The 20332-nt window shown below is 35.2% G+C and overlaps 1 pseudogene; it reads left to right on the top strand.

Moving 5' to 3' along the window:
- The first annotated feature begins 890 nt into the window (after positions 1-890).
- Positions 891-1050, top strand: LOC126002752 (uncharacterized; annotated as a pseudogene).
- The last annotated feature ends 19282 nt before the right edge of the window (positions 1051-20332 follow it).

Below are 20332 nucleotides of genomic sequence, written 5' to 3'. Positions count from 1 at the left end.
ATGGGAGGAGTTCTTCTAGAGGCTATAAATATTGATTTAAAAGAAGAAAGGGAAAAAAGAAGAAAAACATAACAATACAAAAAAATCAAACAAAAACCCAAAAAGCACCACAACAATAAAGACAACAAATAAACAATAACAATGGTCCCGAAATAAAAGCAAAACAGAACACGAAAACATAAAACAAAGCAACAACAACAAAATAATTTGTGCTTTTTTTTTTTTTACATAGGCACAGTAAATATTGGGGAGATTAGAAAGGGAATTCTCTTGGCCTAAGAAATACAGGATTTTTCCACCCTTGAAGTATACTGTCATGAGCATAACTCCAGACTCAGTAATACTCTTTTACTCTCCCCTAGGTCCTTTTGTGGTGTCTGGAAACTTTCTGCTCAGTCATGGAGCAATATTTAAAATCCCTTTGCAACTCTGGTTCAAATACCAAGCCCTGATACAAGGCACTTGCCTTGTATTTGGTCCGACCTGCATTTAATCCCTGCAGTCAATATTACACACACACACACACACACACACACACACACACACACACACACACACACACACGCACGCACACGCACACACGCACACACGCACGCACGCACTCACTCATGCACACACTCACTCATGCACACACGCACGCACACACTCACACTCCACCCTACACACTGCTAGAAGTAATTTTTAAATGCAGAGCCAGGAGTAACCCTGAGCAACACTGGGTATGGCCCCATAAAACAATAAAGTCAAAACCAAAACAAAAGTCAGCAATTCCATCTTCACAGAGGATTTCCTAAGCAATACCGGGAGTGATCCCTGAGTGCAGATGGGAGTAAAGTCTGCATCCCTCCAGAAGTAGCCCATAAACAAAAACAAACAAAAATTTCATAAAAGAATTTGTATCATTTATCCTTTTAGGATAAATGCTTTCTTCATAAACAACTTTAAAACAACTGCTCTAAGAATAATGAGTATAAAATTTGCTATCTTTACCCCATATACACCTCAACCCAGGCCCTTTGCCTGGTCTGTATTGTAAATTGGGAGACAAGAAAAATATGCTACCTTTATTTGTAGTCTTAAATTTTTCATGTTTGGCTTTACTAAAAAGTTCACTGACAACACAAAATTAGGACCTTTAGTGTTACCGATTACTAAGTAGTTCAATGACTGGAGGTGTTTCATTCTTAGAGGCTCCAAAATCTTACATGTTTAAGCTGTTTTTGGAAGTAATTGCCTTAGGAAAATACTCTGACATTATATTGTGAAAATGAAGAATCTGCACATTTCACAATTTTATATATCCCCAAAGTCTTCTAGATAGATTTTTTTGCCTTTTGCAGTCTGCTTGAAGAATAGACCACTCACTCTCCATGTCTCCAAGGAGAGCAAATGGGAATTCAAACCAATAAACATGGCACTTTGCTTCTAACTCAGAAAAGCAAAACAACATAATATGTACAGACCACACTTCTTATTTCAACAATGTTCACTTTAAAATTATAAAATTTAAGTGCACCATACATTGTTCCAAATTACATGTCATTTTAATTGATTCACTGTAAAGTGCTCCTTAGAAAGGGTGAAGTCCTTACACATTTTGTTATAAAGTCCAATTTACAAAATTGTACATATTTTAAACATGGCTTATTTTTATTGGCACACAATTATCTTCATGTTATTATTTCTAAACCAGTTGAGTCACATGATTAAACTATGTTTCTCAACAGATAATTTGTTGATCTCAACTTACTTCTAGGGGAAAATGAACTATTTTAATTTTTCAATGGAAGTGTGACTTTTTAATTTACCAGTATATGAAATTATCAGGATAGTTCCCTTTGACAAGTTATATGGTATTGAAACAAAAAATAATGTTCAGAAACCAGAATGTTAGTATAGCAGGTAGGGCAATTGTCTTGAGTTAGCCAACCCAGATTTGATCCCCAGCACCCATTTGGTCTCCTAAGGACTGTTAGGAGTAATCTAAGAGTAGAGTGCCAGTAGTAAATCCTAAATATAGATGGGTACAGCCCCCAAATATATATAATATATATATACATATATATGATTATATATGTATATATGTTTACAAATATATTCTACATTTAATTAACTTATAAAAGATAGTATTTCAAACAATTTGTTCTTTTTTTTTTCATTTTGCTTTTTGGGCCACACTCATTTGCACTCAGGAGTTACTCATGACTCAGTGCTCAGAAATCACTCCCTGCAGGCTCTGAGGACCATGGGATACTGGGTATTGAACCCATGTCAGTGACATACAAGGCAAACACCCTACACAGGTGTTATCACTCTGTCCCACAATTTGAGTCTTTTTAAATTGAGGAATAATGTAACTTATATAAAACATTGCATCCAGGATGCTCATCTGAAGGATTAAAAACTTAATGGTTTTAACATAGGTACTCAGGTTAATTACATCTCAGAGTAAGATAACAACACAGCAGAGAACATATGGAATAAGTGTTGGGTGTTTGCTTTTCAATCAGCTGGCCCTGATTCAGTCTATCATTCCACAAATCAGATCCTCAGGCAATACTAGTGGAAACTCCTGAGCACCCAAGTCAGGAGTAAGCCCTGAGATCCGATGAGGCCCTGCAAAGAAAAAGAAACTAGACAAAGAAAAAGACAAAATATACAGAGACAAAAAGATAAATAACATAACCAAGATATCTCAAGCCCTTATCTCTCAGTCTACTCAAGTAGAATTCATACAAAAGCAATATTGTTACCATGATATATCTGTTTTTTATTGGCAACAAACAGCGGACAACTGGACATATGTGGAAGTCATCCCCACTGACGAGATAATCTAAGGTATCTGCTAGGGTATCTACCTTTTACATAATTTCTTTCTCAGTTTTTGTAGTTACAGTCAGCATTATTTCCTTAGAATGCAAGGCCTATTGGGGCGGGGGGAGGCTTGTTGTTTTCCAACCATAGCAGCATTTGTGGGTGATCTTTTCATTTTCTCAGTTATTTAAGTAGGATTTCTGTGATGTATGTTCTCAGTATTTACTCATACACAAACAGTGAGAAGCACTTGCTAGATTGACAGTTTGACATGTTCTGTTTAACTTGTCTGTGCGTCACATTCTTGAGTACATGTCCTATATACTCCCTGTATTTTTTGTATGTTTGTGTCAACTAGTTTGGGCTGATGATCTCCTTGTTACAAATCCTAGTCCTTGGATGGGCAAAGCTACATATATTCCTTCAGATCCTCATCTTTACAGAGCTGAGTGCGTTGTTTGATGGGTAAAATTGTTAGGTCATAGGATAGGAGTATGTTTCACTTAATTAGACATTTCAAAAGACTTCAAGTGTCATAGTACCATTTTAAACTTCAAGAGAGCTTTTGCTGTTCTATATACTCACCATGCCTTGACTTTAGTTGTCATTCTTGGTACTTTGGGTGTAGTAAAATTGTATTTTAGTGAGAAGAAGCATAGAACCAAGAGTAAATTTATCATAGCATTCAAATGAAGCCTTTCAAGTCTTCTCAAATATTGAATATATTTTAGGATCATTGCTATTTTCATTTATGTTAACTCATTTTTTTCTACACTAAATATTTATGGAGGATTTTTTGCTCTTTCTCTCTCTTTTTATTTTGTTTGGGGGCCACACATAGTGATACTCAGGGCTTACTCCTGGATCTGTGCTCTGAGGGTTCAAATGTGGGTCACCTTTATGCAAGGCAAGTGCTACATCTGCTGTACAGTCTCTTGGTTCTCTCAGGGAGAGTGTTTTTTTATGATTGCTGATAGGTTTGTTAGTGTTCTTAGGTAGGAAGCTCTTCTTTTATGTTGTGAGGAGTGCTTACACACAATAATAAACATGGCCTTATTTTTTTATTTTGTCATTTCTTCAGCTGCAGTTGACTTATTTATAGTGAGTTTAATTGCCTTTTGAAATATATTAAAATATTATACTATGACTTGGTGCTAAAGAAATGTTACTATGTATAAAAACAGAACAAAACAGAGCAGTGGAAAATATTTTTTTTGTGACACAGATATTAGCTGTAGGAGAAATGACTTCAATTGCTTTTGGTTACACAATTTATTTCTGCTTGTATTTTAATTTTTTCATCTATGAAAGTAAGAGATAAATGATAAAACTATTTGTCAAAAAATTCTAAAGAAATTCTTTAGATAAGAGCAAAATGAAAACTCTAAATTATTAGAAAACATTGTACATTGCATGTCATTTTTCTTAACACTAAGTAAAAATGATGCTTGATGAAAACATGGCATCTTATAGTTAATAAATTTTAGTCCTGCAGTTTACTCCTGTTAATTGTTTCAATATTTCCAAGTTTAGTAAATTATACTATTCCTCTCTCACCTTACCCCAGGATCATTTTGGAATTGGCCTCTTGATCAGGTCAGAGAAATATGGGCTTATAATTTTCAAGAAAAATCCATAGAGATTTTATATGTATTTTCACTATATTGGCCGCATAGCAAGTTAATAGCTGTCTACAAATAATATTGGTGGGGTGAAAAATGGAGGAAGTGTAAATATCAAGTCAATTGTTACTATTTTTTCTTTTTGGATGCACTTTGCCCTTTTATGGTAATTGTTTTCTCTTTGGAGAACATCCTGCTGATTTCAACTACATCAATGGTTTTCTTTAGCTAGTATTGACCATTGCAAGCCTGAAAGCTAATATTGTTTTTTTTGTTTGTTTATTTTTGTTTGTTTTGTTTTTATTTTTATTTTTAATTTTTTTGGCAACAACCAGTGACGCTCAGGGGTTACTACTGGCTATCTGTTCAGAAATTGTTCCTGGCTTTGGGGACCATGTGGGACACCAGGAATTGAACTGAGGTCTGTGCTGGGTCAGCTGCGTGCAAGGCAAACACCCTACTGCTGCTCTATTACTCCGGCCCTGAAAGTTAATATTTGGGACATACGTTTTTCTTAGAAATTTTGAAGTCATATTGTTATTTTGCCACTATTTTGCAAGGGGTTTCTGAGTTGACTCCTGACATTTGCACAATTGAATTTACATTTCTCACCTGGTCCCTACAGCTCACAGTGACTTCTTGGAAATGTGTTGTCTTGTTTGTCAACTGCATATAGACCCAGAGTTGTCCTCAAAGGGCTTGTAAGTAGGACCTCTCACTTTTTTCCAGTAAGGATAAAAAGCAACTTTGACTTGCTCTACTCTGTACCAAATAATTCAGGAGAAAGCTTCCTTTTCCTTTGTTGGCATTTCTTTGAAAAACTGATACCTCAGTCTATAAGTACTATTATCTAGAATTTTCTGAGTTCGAAGTTATCACATTTCAGAAAAGTAACTTATATAAGCTACCTCCTTATTATTCTTTGGATAATATTTTATAATATAATATAGTTTGCCCTTTAGTAATTTCATAAATGATGTCTTTTATTTATAAATTCAAAATAAATCAGTAAAGTTACAGATGAACCAGTAGAAGGAATATAAAAACAGAAAACTTACTGTTTGGGGAGGGAATATTTAATTTTCTTTACCTGAGAAGTTTCTTCTAAGTGGAATTTTGTTTTTGTTATTGGACTACACTTGACAGTGTTCAGAACTGACTTCTGGCTTTGTGCTCATGGAGCGATCATTATTGGTGGGGGCCATGTAGAGTGTCATGTATTGAATCCATGTTGTCCATGTGCAAAGTTAATGCTCTACCCATTGTACTATCACTCAAGCCTCTGGAATTTTTAAAAATAGAGTAGTGTTGGGCCAGAGAGATAGCCCAATGAGCTAAACATATGCTTTGCAGATGATCAACCTGTTTTTTAGTTGTTGTTGAAACCTACTCCCATATACAATTCTAAGAGAATGTCTTGGAGTGAACTCCAAGCAAAGAGGAGGGAATAATTATCAATGACTGATGAGGTGGGATCTCCACAAATCACAACCAAATAAATAAAATAGTGAAGTATCTAATTTTTGAATACTAACTGTACCTTATAATTAAATGTTTGAATCATATTAAACTGTGATTTATGTGTTCTAGAGAGGAAGAAAATATACCTTCAGACTGCTCAATGTTTTGCAAAAGACTTAGAATTAAGTTTTATAAAAATGTACCATAATAAAACAATAAATGCAGATGTCTTCATTATGATCCTTGGCTCAGAAATTAATTATGACTCAAGTTGCATTATTATTATCACATTTTATATTCACAATATAAAAGTGATAATCACACATGTAGGACATGTAGTAATTAGGTTAAAAGCTGTAAAATCAAAAATTGTATTTATATGGCTAAATAATAACTGCTAGAATTTGGTAAATAGCACATCAGAAATTGTACTAACAGTCCAGAGTGGACTTTTCATGTCAGTAAAATGATGACAATAAAACTCAATGTTCTACACAGGTCTATGGAAAGTACAGAGTGTCATAAAGGGAAATAGATGCAAGAAATATTTTCTCAATGGATTCTTCTGATTATATTTTATATATATATATATATATATAATATATAAAGAAGTTATACAGGGACCTGAGAGATAGCATAACAGTAGGGTCTTTTCCTTCCACACAGCCGACCCAGGATGGACCTAGGTTTAATTCCCGGCATCCAATATGGTTTTCAGAGCCTGCCAGGAGTGATTTCTGAATACAGAGCTAGGAGTAACCCTTGAGCACCACTGTGACCCAAAACAAACAAATAAAAAGAAGAAGTTAAGACACTGTAGTGGGTTTTGTTGTTGTTTGGTGATTGAGGCAAAATGCTTAAAGTTTCAAAAAGGAAATCCCAGCTCTCCTAACTTTCTTGATGCTTAGTATTTTCATATAGATTTCAACTGACTCTGGGGAGGTACAAATATGTCTGTACGAAAAGGCCAGCCCACAGGGCTAGAGAGGTAGTAAGGCAATGATGGGTAATGTGCTTGCTTTACATGTGACTGACTTGTTTTAAACTCTGATATCACATGTGGTCTCCTGAGCACTGCTGGGAGAGAGCTCTTAGCACAGAGCCAGAGTAAGCCTTGAGGAGAGCCAGGTGTAGCTCAAACTGTCTTCTGCTCAGAAAAAAAAAATCAACTTCTTATGAATGACCATCTTTCTGTCTTTCTGCCTGATCATACTGAGCCTAAAAGAATTATCAACAAGATAAATATATAATGAGTTCATTATGGGGAGTTGGGGCAGGCAGGAATAAGTTGAACAAAGAGGCAGAAAGGTAAGAAGCAAACATATGACCAATTAATATACTGATGTGAAGCCCAAGCCCCATCAACAGTGCAGAAATGGAAGTTGGGGGAAGGTTTATCACTTTGGCAGGAACTTCAAAAATGGACTGTGTTTGTATTGTTCGAGCCTAGCAGGGACTTAACCATTCACATATAGCTGCATTAGAGAATGAGGCCAGTTGCAGCAGCCAAATTTCAGAAAAGTTCAAATCAAATCTCAGGATAAACATCACCTATAAATAGAAAATTCAGTCTCTCCACAAGAAAAATGGCCCTGCCTGTGTGGGCTTGCTGGAGGGACTGCTGGAGATTATGGGCTTGAAGGAGTTTCACCATGCACATAGGAATGAGATTGTCCCTTTTGTATGAGTGGTTTTGGACATATCTTGCTATACGTAGGTTCAGCACTTCATTACCAAACCCTCACTATTCTAGGATTACAATGAATTTGGTGCCTTTAAAATTCCCCCTTTTAAATCAAGTAAACAGAAATCATATTAACTAGCCTCACAGACCATTATGTTTTGATAATGGAAGTTGCTCACAAACAAAAACTGTGGAAAATCATATTTGGTACTGTAAAAAGTGAAAAAATATTGGAATAGCTTTTTTTTGTTTTCTTTTTTTTTCTTTCTTCTTTTATTTTTATTTTGAGCCATACCCAGCAGCACTCTGGGGTACTCCTGGCTATGTGCTCAGAAATAGCTCCTGGCAAGCTCAGGGGATGCCAGGGATTCAACCTGGGTCCATGACTTGTTGCAAGGCAAACGCCCTACCACTGTGCTATGGCTCCACCCCCCTGGAATAGTATTTTCTTAGTAAAACAGTTTTGGTCATGAAGAGGAAAGTAAATATATAAAGAAAAAATAAATCTTGACAAGATAGAAGAGAGGAAAGAGGAGAGGAGAGGAAGGGAGAGGAGGAGAAGAGAGAAGGGGAGAGGAAGGGGAAGGGAGGGAATAGGAAAGGAGGAAAGAGTAGAGGAGAGGAGAGGAGGGAAGGGGAGGGGAGAGGAGAGGAGAGAAAATGAAAGAGGGGGAAGGGAAGGGACAGAGTAGAGGAAAGGGAAGGGAAGGGGAGGTTAAATGAAAGGGAGAGGAAAGGAAGGGATAGAAAGGGAAGAAAGTAAAGGGAAGGGAGGGAAGGGCAGGGCAGGGCATGATAGAAGAGAAAAGGGGAACAGGAGATGAGAAGAGAGGGAAGAGAAGTAAAGAGAGAGGATGAACTGAGATTTGATCTATAGACCTAAGCTTATCTGGGAGGAGGATTGGAGGCAAGGGGATGGTAAGGTCCTTGAGAAGGTGGAAGGCAAATGACACTGATGGAGAATGTGGTCTTGGGACAATGTAAGCGTGATGATACATTAACAGTACTGTAGCTCATGATAACTTAATAGAAAATGAGAAAAATAATTACAAAATCCCCTTTTCTATAAAATAAAAATGCTCTCCATCAATGTTAATATGTACCTAAAATACTACTGTGAAAGATATGTAAGCCAATACAGTCAAAATAAAAATTATATGTAATAAAATAAATGCTCTCCAAGAAATAAACTAAATCTTACAGCAACAAGATCATCTCCTTTTGGGGTGAGGCTCCCAGAGAGTGCTGAGGGATCACTAGGTCTGTATCCAGATATTCTCCAGATGGTTTTGGGGGATCAAACTTGGCATCCTGGGAGGCATATGCCTTAGTCTCTGGACTTTCTTTTCTGCTCAAAAAATACATTTCTTGAAATTACACAGTTAAAAGCACCACACTAGAGCCCCGGTCCTGGGCAGCCTGATTTCCAAGTCAGACCTTGTAACACAGCCTGTCTTCTTCTTTAATTCCCTTCCTGTTCTCTCCACACTTTAGCAGTTGTGCATCAATCTTACATTCTTCCTACAGTCTTTCCCCTCTTCTACAGGACCCATCATGCCCAATGAGTGTATGGATTTCCAAGAGGATATGATAAAGTTTCCCTTATGACTGCCACAGCCCTATTTTTGCTGGAGTGCAGCGTTCATGGAGGGACATTATATCTGAGTGACTCACTCTGTATCCAGCTAATATGGTGACTTTTAGGTTCAGATGGGAGAGATAGTAGAGAGGGTAAGGGAAGATTTGAGAACGCTGGTTATTTAAGCTACTGTGCCTACCCTCAGACCTCTAAATGAGAGAAAAACACTAGGTGGAAATGGAAAATGACAAAGTTACATGACACTCGACTTTGACCAACAAACAGTCTGTAATACACAGGTCAGAGAAGATCAAAAAACACAGGTTTTTTTTTTAAATAAGTATGCAGTTGGACCTTAAATTCTACATAGTGAAAATATTTTAATTTACCTTATTTTATATTTTATGATTTTCTTTGAATTTTATTTAGGTTCTGTGGTATACAATGCTGTTGATGGTAGAATTTTATGCAAAATGAATTCTAGTACTAAATTACCCACCAGCCAGTCCATTTTTTCCCACAATTTTCTGAGTGTTCCTGCCTTCACCTCCCTCATTGTGTGTTTATAAAGTTAATCGTGGTTGACTTTAGACATATAATGTTTTAGCACCAATCCCATCACCAACTTTCCCAGAGTCCATCCTATGCCACCACCCGCCCCCAAGCCTGCCCAATCTTGAGAGGCAACTTTTTCAGTGTGGTTCTTAAAGTTTGGGTCTCAAGATTTCAGGGTCATATTCTTAATAACACTTTCTGATTTCTACTCAATTATGAGAATATAGTATGTATTTAATATAATATGCACACACAAAGTATTAATCAACTGTTCCTAACCATACTTACAGCCAACAGTAGGCTGTTAACAAAGATATTTGAGGAATGAGATATTTTCTTAGTGTTTTCAACTTGGCTATATGTGTCTCAAATCTATGTGTTTAAAGTGTTATTGTAGTAGAGTAAAAGAAAAGGAGGAAGATGAGAAAGATAAAGGCAAAGGGGGATTTTTTTTTAAGAAAGAAAAATATCAAGCTATCAGAAATAAATCAGGTATTTTAATGGACATTTTTAGAGTTTTTACATGGCATAACAAATTACCACAGACACTCAAATTAGTATGCTTTCCAGTACTTGATTATTAGGACCTCAAAAAATATTCTAACAGAATATTCTAGATTATTAATAGATTTCATCAGAAGTTTAGCAAGCTATTTCTGAAATTTATTTTTAATGCCAATCTAAGACCCAATAACAAAAGCTACTCTCTTAAATGTGACAACTCACAAAAGGGCATTACAAGATTGAGATTCTGTGTGTTTGAGTGTTTTCAACTGGTTCTGAAAGACGAAAGAATTTCTTGGCTGGGTCGTTGTTCTCAGGAACTATCACTTTTCTTGGCTGTTAAAAGTATCTAACTGATTTGTGTCACCAAGCATAAGTCACTCAAAGCCGTAACAAAATCACAAAACATGTCAAGTTTGATTGGAACTATTATTTTCTCTCTGGGGATAATCCCACTACAGGTGCTTTGCTCTTAAGACATTTTCAGCAAACCCCTGATACAAGTAAGGTCACAGGATTTCATGGTACTTATTGAGTAATTTCCAGCTGCAAAGATTGACTCCAAACTTACACCTTTAAAAAAATGTTATCTTGGTTTATTTTAATTTGTTTTCCTCCAAAGATTTGCTTAGATTCTTTGTAACCTGGATTCTATCTTTACTAGGTAAATTTTAGGTAATAGGAAAATGTAAAAATCAGAGCTTCCTACAATGATTTACGTGACACTGCTGTTTATTTGGGAGTCGCTCCTAGTGATGCTTTGGGTTTACTCCTGCTTCTGTTTGGGGGAGTGACTCCTAATAGTGCTCAGGAAAGATAAAATCTTGGGATAAAAATCATTTCTAAGTACCTTCAAAGCATATACTTAGTCCTTGATTCCTATTTCTAGTCACTATACTGTGAGATTTTTTTTTTTGAATTCAATACTCCACATATGATAGGGAGAATGCCTCTGTTTAGTATAGGTATTTCATATGTGTTGTCCACTTAAACCAATCTTCCTTCTTCATTTTTTCTAATACTAAATATGGCTGTGTGGTTAAGCTTTCTTCAAGCAATCATCAATGGATATTATAAAGCTAGCATACCCATCAAAACAATTCACATATTTTCTGTATGGATGGAGGAAATTTCCAGTCAAATTTCTCAGTCAAATAAAGTTATAGTTATATATCTTGAGTTTTATTTGATTGGATTATTTATTTGATTTTCAAAAACAATTCAGTTAGTAACTATGTTTCAGTTACCTCTCCGAGGAAATTGCTATTTAATAGTGAGCACTAAGAAGTAAAATCCCTGTCTTTGAGGGGAAAATGAGAAAGGCATTGCCTTTTCAAGAAACAAAGGTAACATGCTAGGTGTTATAATATGGATTCTCTGGTAATGGATATTTCTGAGGATTATCCAAGGTATCAAGGAATGACATTACTTAATGCAATGAGACTGACTATGGCCACCGCTGTTTGAGAATTCTTAGTTTTGTATTTATTTTTTCTTTGCTTTTTGGACCACACCCAGTGGTGCTCAGGGGTTACTCCTGGCTATGCGCTCAGAAATTGCTCCTGACTTGGGGGGCCAAATGGGACGCTGGGGGATTGAACCAGGGTGTCCTAGGCTAGCATGGGCAAGGCAGATACCTTACCACTTGTGCCACAGCTCCAGCCCCCAGAATTCTTCGTTTAAAAAAAATAGGATTGGGGGAGCTAAAAAAAAAAAAAAAGGATTGGAGAGATAATACATAAGGTAGGGCTCTTTCTTCGAATACCACCAACCTGGGCTCAATCCCCAGCATCGTTTTTGGTCCCCTGAACAGTGAGTGCCAGGAGTAATTCCTGAAAGCAAAGCCAGGAATAACTCCTGAACACCACTGAGAGTGGTTCCCAAATAAAAATAAATAAATAAAAGGGCTACATAAAAATATCTAATATTCTAGGATCCATAGAGATAGTACACTAGGTCAGGCATGTATCTGACTAGGTTTTAATACCCAGAAATTCATGTCATCTCCTGAGAATAGCTAGAAGTGATGCCTCAACACACACTAGAGTAAGCCTTAAGCACCTCAGTGTATGGCCCAATAACAAAATAAAAAAAATTAACTTTATAACTATTTTTTGACATTTTATATTTGATTTTTTTCATAATAATATATTTAAACACCATGATTACAAATATGATTGTAGTTGGGTTTCACCACTGCAACCTTCCCAGCACCAATGGCCCCATCTCTCTCACCCCTACCCTTCTGCCTGTATTTGAGACAAGCATTCTATTTTTCTCAGTCATTACCATTGTCATGATAGTTGTTAGTGTAGTTATTTCTCTAACTGCACTCACCACTCTTTAAGGTAAGCTTCATATCTTGGTCCGTTTCTTCCAGCCCTCATCTCATTGTCTCTGGGCATTATTACAATAATGTCTTTTTTTTTCTTAAATCGCACAGATGAATGATACTATTCTGTGTCTATCTTCCTCCCTCTTTCTTATTTCACTCTGCATAATAGTTTCCATGTCCATCCATGTACAGGAAAATTTCCTGACTTCTTTTTTCCTGACAGCTGCATAGTATTATATTATGTATATGTACCACAGTTTCTTTAGCCACTCATCTGTTGTCAGGCATCTGGGTTGTTTCCAGATTCTGGCTACTGTAAATAGTGCTGCAATGAATATAGATGGGCATAAGAAATTTTTGTATTATAACTCTATAAATATTATCCTTAAAAATTAAAAGGTCTCAGGTTATTTCTAAAGAACCATCATGAACATATAAAAATTGACCTAGAGACCATATAATCAAAATAATCTTGTAAAAATTATTAGATGTTAATATTTCTCAAGTCATAGTAAATATATCAAGCAGAAAGAAAAATAATTCAAGCTAGCAAAGAATGTCAATGAAATCTATAAATTGAGGGGCCACAGATATAGCACAGCGATAAGGCGTTTGTCTTGTACGCAGCTGATTCAAACAGATGGTGTTTAAATCCTGGCATCCTATATGATCCCCTGAGCCTTGCAAAAGCGACTTTTGAGCACAAAGCCAGGGGTAACCCCTGAGCGTCGCTGGGTGTGACCCCCCAAAAAATCTATAAATTAAGAGGTATTCAGCATTTTTAGATAAGATAAAGAAAATTGTGAAGAAATATTTTATAGCCAGTCAGGTTGGCATTCAAATCCTAAGGCCATAGCAAAAATTTTAATATCTAAATTTCACAGATCTAGGTAAACAATTTTATATATTTTGCTAATGTGTACACATGCATGGAGTATAATGTGTAGCAATATAAAAATTCAAAATCTGTGATGTACAGATTATAGAAATAGTAATATAAAATGATTCATATAAAGTATTAAAAAAATCAATGTTAATAAGATTGAGTTGTAGTTTTGACCAGTGACTTAAAAGTCCTTTTAATAAAAGATGAACAGTAAAAATCAAGTTACAAATCTTTCTCCCTCCTATTTTTATGGGAGAGACTAAGAAAAATTGAAAATTTAGCTTCAAGTGTTTTTCTCCAATACCTTCAACCTTGGAGACCACACCTTAAATTCTAATGTTGAAATACAGTGATGAAAAACTTTGGTTTTTGGCTTTAAATAGGAAAAAGTGAAACACTATGGAAAAGATGGAGTATTGAATTGTAAGAATCAACACTCATAATTTAAGATGAAAATTTCTGACAAATGATAGAACTTGGATCTCATAGAGTGAAAAAAAATAATGCCACGACCTTTAGCAGAATGGGTGTGTTGGCAGTGAATAACCCTGGACCTCTTCCTGGAACTTCGAATGATTTTATACCTGAGAATAAAATAATCACCATCAAGTAAGTTGGATGGTGGCAATGGCTTTATGGCTTCAGAGGGATGAGTAGACCAGAAGGCAGAATGACTGTGCCCAGGGGCCAGTGAGCAGGCTGATAGATTTGCACATGGTCTCAGAAGTGAAAAGTGAAGCTGTACAATCCAATGAGTTGATTAAATTTTTGTATTCAGTTGAAAGAGTTTCAATCTTTAAATGAATTTCAAAATAAATTCATTTACTGAGGTTTTCTGGAATTGAAACGATCATTTTTTTTGTTAGAAGGCAGAACAAAATTTGAAGTTAAAATTCAACAGCTAAGAAAAAGTTGTATAGAGAAAGATTAAAATTTTGATGTGAAAATCCCCATCTGCTACCAAATGGAAATGAAAATTTTCTGATTTTCTACCACCAAAAAATATCAGCAATAATTTTAAGGAGAGCTGGCTTTTCCTATTGAAATAATCCAAGCAAATGACACACATAGATACACCAACAATGTGTATAATATACTTATATATGATAAATATTTATTGGAGATTCTGTCTGGTAACACAATAAGAAAGAATAATTAATTTCTGTGTTCTTTTGTAATGCATTTGTTAGGAAAGCGTCAAGTTGACTGCACTAGTTCAGTTGAACTGTTAAGTATATTTTGGCAAATAAAGGGTGAAAATCATATGGTGTCTTGGTTCCTGGCAATTTCCTGTTAATTGTGAAACTTTTTTGCTGTTCCTGGAGAAAATAAAACACATTTGCTTCACTTTCTCTTATCACTTAAAAACAGTTCAGAAGTATTCATGCTCTGCTCTCATCAAAGAGGAGTACAATGGGACAATAGAAGAGGATAATGGGTATATGTATGAAGGGTGTGGATCCAGAATATTTCATTTATGAATTCTACTGACAGTTTTTAAACCACACTAACCCCTATCTTCCCCCCAAAAACAAAAATGACAGAGGAAGGGTAGGTGTGAGTTGATACTGTAATAAAATTATATATATAAAATATATAAATATATAAAATAATATATATAATAAAATATTGTTGTTGTTGAATCAACAAGTGCCTATTCCAATAAATACCACATTTAGGGTTATTATTTGCTTCAATACAACAATTGTCATCTAATTACCTATTGGTTGCCTGGGAAGTTGAAATACTTCGGCTTACTGAGGTTATGTCCATATAAAACACAGTCTAGTTATTTTCTAATCAATATTTTCAATGTATGTTAAGATTTTTTTTCAAGGGTTCACTCCCTTTGTTAGGGAAACATGAGAATAAGGAAATTAGATTTACATTTTAAAAATGTGAAGCTAGAAACATGTTTTTTAATTTAAATTTTAAATTGTAGAGTTCTTAAATACATCTCTGTATTCTTTAAGATGAATTTGAAGAATGAAATGAAAATAAAATGTGTTGAAAATTATATTAAATGGAATAACCAAGAAGATAACTAACTTCCATTTGTGGTAATGGATTTTCTTGGCATTCCTGTCTAGTTCACATATGGTTTATTTGACAAGATAATGTGTAAAGGAGAGAAGGGCAAAATGCAAAAATTTAAATACATGTCTATAGATATTTTTATTAGATGAATTATTTTATCTAGAAGAATATATCAAGTTTTAAAGGTCTGTCAGTTTCTGGCAGAAATATTCTCTGGCTGTTAGCAGCCCTTTGGAATTCTGTCAAATGAATTCTATGTAATTTTAATATTATGTCAATTCCCTTTCATTTTATATTGGTATGTGACTTTCTTTGCTACTCCTAATCTGTTATAGATATTTTAATGTCAATTATTAAGTATTTTTCTGGGGGAAACAACTTACTTTGCTCACAGTTCACTACTATATTATAATTTTAAGCTCTAGAGTTATGGTATTTTTAAAATTATATTTAAAGGAGTTTTCTTCTGCTTCTCAGAGTATTTATTTCCATTCACGGATTTTATATTAGGTATTTGCTTTCTCTATGTGGGGAACTCAGTGGAGTTTGATACACCTAGTAATGCTATTATGGAGTTCTAGGGATCAAGCCAGAGTCAGGAGCTTGCATGCAAAGCAAATACCTTAACCTTTGTAACTAGCTCCTTGGCCCTAGCATTCTATTTCTTTGATAATATGTATGTGAACAAATCTTTGCTGTAAAATCATAGATTTTTATTACCATTTTTTTATTTTTGTTTTGACAGCACATATTGTGCTGTTTATCTTAAACTTTCTGTTTTTTCAACTTGGTGGCTTTCAACACTTCTTTATTTTCATTAATTCATTCACATGTTCATTGAAGAGCATAGCTTTGAGTCCATGCTGTGCTCTGAGTCCCAAGCCCTCTATTAAATTCCAGATATTCACCAACCAAAGAACACATATTTAATGCCATGAATCTTGCTTTCAATTGAGTGGCAGGAAATGCAAAGCAGAAATCAAAGTAAACAAACAAACAAACAAGATATCTCAAGTTTTTAACATCAACTATCAAAAAAATTGACTTAACAAGATCAAAATAAAACATAAATAAAATTGATGCTGCAGTAGGTGTTGAAGGGATGAGAGACCAAAAGTGCAAAAAGGCCCCCCAAGATTTTCAGAGTAAGGTCTTGGCAAGATGCTTTTCTAAGTGTTTGCGAAGTTAAAGTCTTCTGGGGCCCTTTTGTGGGCTTCAGAAGAATTTGTTGCTTTTGTCTTAAGAAGAGTTGATTACCCAGATTTGAGGCTCTCTTCAGAAAGAAATTTTTCATGGGGAAAACTCAACAATACTGCAGATCCTCTAGTTTGTCCCTGTTTAATCACCTTGTGCCCATCACATTGAGTCCAAGCCAAAGATCAATATCGACAAGGCCAACGATCTCCTGCCCAAATATGAAAGATAAGGACAGTTTACCTTCGGTTTACCTTTCCCCACAAAATCTGAGCCTGAGTTTAGTTTTGTAGGTAACATAATTGTGCTGAGGAGACCTATGGGAGAGAATTAGACTTATTTCTGGTGCCCAGGTTGGTAATTCGCTTTCACTCTTTCCCATGCTTTCCACATCAAAACTGCTTAGTGACTAACCTACCAGATTGTGCCAAAGCTTCTTTTTCACTTAGTGAGTTTTCTTGTTTGACCTCATGTGGCAGCCACATTGGATTTTCATGGTTACAGTAGGAGGCCCTGTGCACTCTCCCCAATTTCCAGGCCCCTGTCTCACACCCAAGGAAAAGACCGTGAAGTCCCAGGCCTCAGTATTATCTATTTATGCATATAAATAAATTATGCTTAATACCATTTACACTACAACTAATCATGTTAATTCTCAACTGATACAGAATTAAACTTGGTTTCTTGTAATATGCCTGATTTGTGTTGGTTACCTGACAAGCAGAACTTAAAGAGACACCAGGAACTTTTCTTTCTGCATCTGTATTGCCAGCAACTTGAATGATCTCAGAAGAAAATACTCCCTTAGTTAAGACCTTCTGAGGTACTACGTCCCCTAGGAACCTTGATTCTATTCTTTTATTTTATTATTTATTATTTTTGAGTTTATTTTGTAAAACTATTATGATTTACAAAGTCCTTCATAGTTGGGTTTTAGACATACAATGAATCAGGGCCAATAGTATCACTAGTGTCCACCTCCCTTCACCAGTCTTCCCCAAGTGCATTCCATACTACCACCCCTACCCCAGACTGACTTTATATAACAGGTCCATTTTAAGTTTAGTTTTCTAAAGTTTGGGTCTCTTGATTCCAATGTTGTTGCCTTTGGTTTGGATATTTAGTTCTGTCCTTTTTTAACACTACCAATATACCTGAGATCATACCGCCACTGGTCTTCGTCCTTTCATATTTGTGTTTCTCTTCTTCCACTCAATTTCTTTCCTTCTCCTCCCTGTACTGTACTTTGGGGTGAGGGGTGTTCAAGACAATTCCCATTTTATACCATTGTGTTTCTTCATGCAGTTATTTTAAATACCATATATAAGTGATATCATTCTGTATTTATCCTTCTTTTACTGGCTTACTTCATTAACATAATATTTTTCAATTCCATCCATGTTGCTGCAAATTACATGATTGTATTATGTCTTACAGTTTTGTAGTATTCCATTGTATATATATATGCCACATCTTCAAAATCTATTCGTCTGTTGTTGGACATCTAGATTGATTCCAAGTCTTGGCTATTGTATTGTGCTATAATGAATAGTGGTATTCATATATCCTTTTGGATAAATATTTTGAGTAAGCTGTTGATGCAGGAGTATTGAGAAAGAATGCCTATGTTGGTCCCTAATTCTCAGGTTTCTCAATACTTTGTGTGTGACATTTTATTGTTTTGTTTTATATATATGCATCAGTAGATCTGAACATAAGAAATTGATGATATAAAAATAATTGTTAACAAATATGTCATATAATTACTATTTAAGGAAATTCTTTCTTAGTTTTACTATATGTGCATTCAAAAATTTATATATGAAAACAAATCATGTGGCAACTTTGCAATAGCAATAGCAATTTGCAATAGCAACAACCTGGGGAAAAAACTTTTTACTCATCAATCAATAAACATCTAATCAAATATTGATATATTGCAGAATAATCAGTAGTGAGCATAATAAATAATGCCGAGAGTAGGTACATTTAAAAAATCTCCAAGGTGATTCTTTAGCTGGAAAATGGAGTATAAAATACTGAGTATATTTACTGAGTATATTTAAGAACTGTAAAAGTTTATTTCTCTAAAACTCAAGGGGGTGTGGACTGCTTGCCTGTCTGAAATATTGTATAAAATAAATTTTATACAATAAATAATATATATAATATAATATAAATAAGTTAAACTAACTTATTTATTTGTGATATTTTATTTATTTTTATTTTCATATGCATAAATAGACCTCTGCATAAAAGTTGATGAGATTTATAAAAATAATTGTTATCAAATGTGCTACAGTAATTCTTATGTAGGGAACTTCTTTCTCTGTTTTATCAGATATATTTACATTTTTATTTATTTAAATAATTCATGTGGCAAGTTTTTGTAATAGTAAAGCTTTATGCTCTAAAGTTATAAAAATTTCTAAAAATTATAAAAAGTTCTCAACACAATAATAATTTGCCCTTGTCTATATTATTTCTGGGAAAGCACTTTGTTTATAAAATTTGTTACCTCTTTGGAATGATATGAAGAATTAAAGGAACACTTGCAGGCATGTGGTGGAGGTTGGTAATGTACTTCTGGGAAATAATTAAACATAAAAAGACATAGCCATATCCAGAAGAAGCACAAAGATTTGAAGGCACCATCCCTTGAACATGCAAATTCTGAGCTCCTTGAGAGATAGAGAAATTGAGGCACAGCCCAGAAGCAGAAATTCAAGGCTCCACTCAGAGTAGGGTGGACTTATTAGAAAAACAGAAACGTGGTGGATGGGTGAGATAGAGTAAGGCATTTTTGCCTTGCTTGTGACCAACACAGAAAAAAAATCCAGTTTTATTCCTGGCATCCCATATGGTCCCCTGAGCCTGCCAGGAGCAATTTCTGAGTGCAGGGCCAAGAGTAAGACCCTGAGTGCTGCCAGGTGTGACTCCCCCGCCCCTCCTCTCAAATAAGAAAAGAAAAGCAGAAACTTAAGAAGAAACGAGATTTTGAAAGGTCATCAACAATTAATGGAATGAGATTATGTAGATACCGTCAAGAGACTAAGAGATGAGATTATGGAAATATCAGCAGCAGTGTCAGACTTTTCTGTGCCAATACTCAGATGAATTTCAACATATGCAGTAAACTGAAAAAAAATTATTTGGAAGAATTATATCAAACCTTCCAAAGCCATTGGGATTTTCTCCTTCAGTCTGTGTTCTCCCTTGAACACTATTTCTGTTGCTTGCTTTTTCCCCACTCTGGAGAATCCTCTGTTCTCTCTTGAACTCCTTTATCCTTCATCTTTTTCTCTCCTCTCACATATTTCTAAGGAACTTTTGTTCAATAGGATCTATCTTGTTTCACTTTATTTTTTTAATCTCCTCTTGAAATTTCTAAGCTAGGGACAGAAAGACCCAGACTGCCTATACCTGGGTTAGAACTAAATTTTCTTTGCTGTAAAGAAGCAATTCTCACTCCAGCCTGAACCCACCACTCCCCAATGAGTGGTTTGTAGGTGTATATCACATATAGTGCAAAACAAATAGATTTAATATATAGTTTGAAGTTGGCCTTGTGAGGTTGGTGGACCATGAACATCTGTGCCATGTAGGCTCTAGGAGCCAATTTTACCAGTCTTGATCCAGGCCAGGCATTTCCAATCACCAA

Source organism: Suncus etruscus, chromosome 2, assembly GCF_024139225.1.
Source record: "Suncus etruscus isolate mSunEtr1 chromosome 2, mSunEtr1.pri.cur, whole genome shotgun sequence".
Classification (NCBI taxonomy): Eukaryota; Metazoa; Chordata; class Mammalia; order Eulipotyphla; family Soricidae; genus Suncus; species Suncus etruscus.
The sequence above is the reverse complement of the archived record's forward strand: the minus strand, read 5'-3'. Positions and strand labels throughout refer to the sequence as shown.